The sequence below is a fragment of the Nothoprocta perdicaria genome, unplaced genomic scaffold (genome assembly GCF_003342845.1).
Source record: "Nothoprocta perdicaria isolate Ctin4 unplaced genomic scaffold, notPer1 scaffold_6, whole genome shotgun sequence".
Taxonomy (NCBI): domain Eukaryota; kingdom Metazoa; phylum Chordata; class Aves; order Tinamiformes; family Tinamidae; genus Nothoprocta; species Nothoprocta perdicaria.
The window spans coordinates 2,500,017-2,504,056 of NW_020455865.1; the positions used below are offsets into that span (position 1 = coordinate 2,500,017).

Sequence of the window (4,040 nt, forward strand, 5' to 3'; positions counted from 1 at the left end):
GACACCAAGTGCCAGGAACACCCATAGGGATGGCTGAGGGGACACCAAGTGCCAGGAACACCCATAGGGATGGCTGAGGGGACACTCAGCATCAGGGACACACACAAAAATAGCTGAGGGGACACCAAGAGCCCTGGACACCCTTAGGGATGGTGCGCGGTGACACCCAGCACCAGGAGCACCCATAGGGATGGCTGAAGGAACACACGCACCCAAGGACACCCCCAGGGCCGCCATGAGGGGTCCCTCGTCCCCAGCAGCACCCCCAGGTCCCGCCGGGCGACCAGGAGCCCCYCGGGGTGGCTCTGCGGGGACACGCAGCTCCCGGGACCCCCCCGGGCCGCCGCGCAGCGCCCACCCCCCGCATGGCGGCCGCGCCGGGCCCGCGCGCCGCCGCCATGGCTCCCGCTTCCCGCCGCCGGCCGGGCCGCGGCCTGGGCGCCGCGGGGCCCCGCCGCGCTCCCCGCCGGCCCCGCACAGCCCGCGCCGGCCACGAGGAGAAGGGAGAGGCGCGGCGCTCACCTGCCCGCCGCGGGGCGGCCCGAGCTGGGCCGCTGGCTGCCGATGGCGGCAGCGCCCGGCGCCGCGGGCTCGCCCGGCCGCGCCGCTCCGCTCCGGCCGCTGCCCGCCGCGCTGCTGCTGGTGCAGGCGCGGGCGGCGCCTCCTCCGCCGCCGGCCGCGGGAGACATGCGCCGCAGGGCCGCGGGGAGGCGCGGGGCGGCCGGGCCCGGCCGGGGGCGGCGGGCAGGCCGCCATGTCGGGGGGCAGTCCCACGGCGGGCGCCCCGCGCCGTTTGCGGGGGCAGCCGCGGGGCCCCCCGTTTGTGAGGGGAATTGGGGGCTCTTTGTTTGACCGGGGGGGTCGGCCAGTGCTCCAGAGCCCCTTGGGAGGGCAGCGAGGAGGGTCCTGCCGGCTACAGAGTCCCAACATCACTGCGAGCCCCGCGCCCCCCACACACACTTGGCAGGGAGAAATGGGGCATTTCATGCGTTTTAGCGAGTCTCGGCATCGTTGCRAGACCAGTGCCTCCCAAACAGTTGTTTCCCCCCAAAACACGAGGCTCGAGGCCGTCCTGGCCTGCTAGCTGCTGCAGGGCGCCCAGGTTGGCTGGTTCCCCACTCAGCCAACCCACCTTTAATGCAAAAGGGGCAAAAATCAGTCGTGATTTTTGTGCACAAACATCTCCACGCTTTGGCAGGTGGAAAAACACCAAACCTGCCCTGATCCTGCCTGTTCCRAGACGTGGGACCTTGCTGTGCCCCTAGCCTGTGCCACTTATAATAATACACACACTCATCTTAYCTCCTGCGCTTACCATAGATAAGACAGGGCTGATATGTCATATTCCTCCCTCTTTCCCTTTCCCCAAGATTCCTAACGCCCTTTAACGCTCCCAAACCACTAGCTCGAGCAGCACTGCTGCAAACAGCACCCTGTGCAGAAGGGAACATTAAATCCCCTATCCCCCATCTGCCAAATCGTGCCACAGAGGTGAGGAAACTCTGCTCCTTTCATCATGTTCCTCCTCGTGCTGCTCCAGAGGAGAGAAAGGGCCCTTGTGTTCGTGTTTCCTCCCAGGCCAAGCTGATCTGCATGTGAATGCACTTTAAAAGTAAAATTAAAGTCAAAGCTGGGGCCGGGAGCCTGATGAATGTTCTTGTGCGCGTGCCCTTGCTCRGGAGGCATCGGCTGTTGAACCCTTCCCAGCGCCGGGATCTGCTCATCCCCTTTGAGGCGATAAGTCGGGAGTAAAAACTGCTGCTGGGTCCATGCGGAGCTCAGATTATTGCTATTTCCTTTTTCTTCATCAGGAAAAATAGAAACAATGAGGATTAAGTGACTTACCTTGCAGTTGGTATCAGCTCCAAGGACAGTTGCGATTGTTGTACTGAGCTGTGCTAAAACTCCAGGCATTTCTGCAGTGTTGTCCTTTTTCTGGGAATAGGGATCCTGTCCCTTATCTGTGCCCAACAGCTTCAGGCTTTGCAGACCCTTTTCTTCTACTTGTGGCACTTTCGCAATCCCCAAACACATCCCTGAGTTCTGGGGTGAAACCAAACGTCAAGTGCCAAATCAGCTGCTGCCCTTGAGTTTTTGGTGGAAGCAGCACAGATGGAAAGACCCAGGTGAAGTCCAGTCTAAGCCTCAAGCTCCATCAGTATTTGGGGTACAAATACTGCATGGCTTGACCAAACTCCACGTGACTCAAAGTTATTGAACTTTATTTATTCAGGAACATTATTTTGGTGGGTCAAACCRGGACTCTGGCTCCCACCTTGTCCTGTCGTTCAGTTCCTTCGGCCTCCTTGCAGGCAGCTGCACGGARGACACCCGCATCGTGTAGCAACATGGTAAATTGAAGAGTTTATTTGTTATTTAATAAATGCCAGGGAGACTCATGAGGCCTTGAAGTTGTAATAGAAAAATCTAATTTAGGAAGAAAAAGAGCAGACATGTCTCTGAAAGCTGCTGGCAAACAGCTCTGGATATTGAACATTTCTATTTACCCTCTGAAAGGAGCAGGGATGGTGTGAGCTCCTTATCAGCAGGGCTGTGTATCAGCTGGTGGGAGAGGAGGAGAAAAAGAAAAGCCTCAAATAAAGCAAAATTCCCCAAGATCACATCCAGGGGAAGAAAAGGGTCCTAATGAAGTTGTTTAATAAATGGCTCTATTAAACACATTTTGCATTCTTGAGTCCAACTGGTGAACTCCCCATAACTGTCCATGACCCAAAATGCAGCTGGAGAGGGGCACAACCTCTGGTTTTGAAACAGTCCCTTTTCCGTAGGGCCGACCCACAGATCTACCAGTCTGACCTAGGAGTACAGCCCGAGAACCACAACGCCAAGGGATTTGATTGCAGCCCTCCTSTTGCTGCCGTGCTGCACAGACCTGCAAAATTTCAAAGGAGGCGGTTATTCCYCTATCACATTTTGTAATGACAACCCTTTAGCAGTTGACAGATTCCTCCACTTCCCGGGACATTGTGGAGACGGGCAGCGGATACAGCCACTGTGCAGGGSACATGGGCAACGCGGTGGCTCCCGCCTTGGATCCTGGATCATTTCAGTGCTCGGGACAGGTCTTCGTGCTCTCCATGGCATTGTTCCTTCCATCCCAGGTCTTCACRCTTTCCATAGCACTGTCCCCTCCGTCCAGCCATGGAGCCTCTATCCAGCAGGGATGGTGATTAAAAGGGAGCGTGTGCTTCAAAACAGCCTGTTAAGGGACAAGATCAAAGAYACCGTGGGATAGATACATCCCATACAAAAAGAAAAGCAGTGGTGAAACTGAGATGTGGTTGCATCAAAAGGAAGCAGCTCTGCTTTGACTTTGCACTKCAACTGCCAAGAGCTCTTCCAAGAGGCAGGAGGGAAACCTCAATCACACCCGATCCAAGGGGCAGCAGTTCCTTCTGTCCCTCGGTGGGTCTGGGCTTTGGCTCTGCTAAGAGGTGGGGCACAGACTGGAGCCTGTGGGGCTGGAGCTGCTGGATGCCACCAGGATGGGCCCCTTTCAAAGCCTCTGTGCATCTTTAATGCCACGGAATTCAGGACTTACTGGTCCCTGTCATTAGGAGTGCCCCAAAGTGACTTTAGGAGAGTGCAAGGAGGCTCCATCAGTCACACACCAAGGCAGCCCCGCCGCTTTCCACGGAGGAACTCGGTTCCCAGCAGGGCCAGCCGGAGCCGARCCTGCTCCTGCATTAGCTCCGAGCCAGGCATTTTGAAAGGAGCCCCCTCCTAGGGAAGCCTCTCAGATCACCTYCAAGGAATACTCTATTTTTAGCCTTCTTGGACTCTCTCGGCTGCAAACAAGCGCAGCCTCCGCGGTGAGTTCTCACCAGGGGAGCTGGCAGGATTTGAGCGCTCCCCATTGAAGTCCAGCACAAAGAGCAAGTTGTGCCGAGGTCTCCGTGCTGCGGAGCCGAGTCCACAGCCAGGCACCCGCTGCGGATCCCGCTTTCCGGTGCCACGGGAGCTCACTGGGAAGGCGGAGGCCAGCGCTTTGGTGCCCAGCGGGTCTCATTTGCAGGCGG

General features: G+C 57.7%; 1 protein-coding gene across 3 annotated transcripts in view; it reads right to left on the reverse strand.

Moving 5' to 3' along the window:
• The window catches only part of PPP1R26 (protein phosphatase 1 regulatory subunit 26), a 10,126-nt gene extending 9,556 nt beyond the window's left edge, over positions 1–570 (reverse strand). For all 3 annotated transcript variants that reach the window (XM_026049229.1, XM_026049231.1, XM_026049230.1), the window contains exon 1: positions 523–570. The gene's annotated coding sequence lies outside the window, so the exon portion shown is untranslated. The remainder of the gene's footprint in view (positions 1–522) is intronic.
• Between the last annotated feature and the right edge of the window lie 3,470 nt (positions 571–4,040).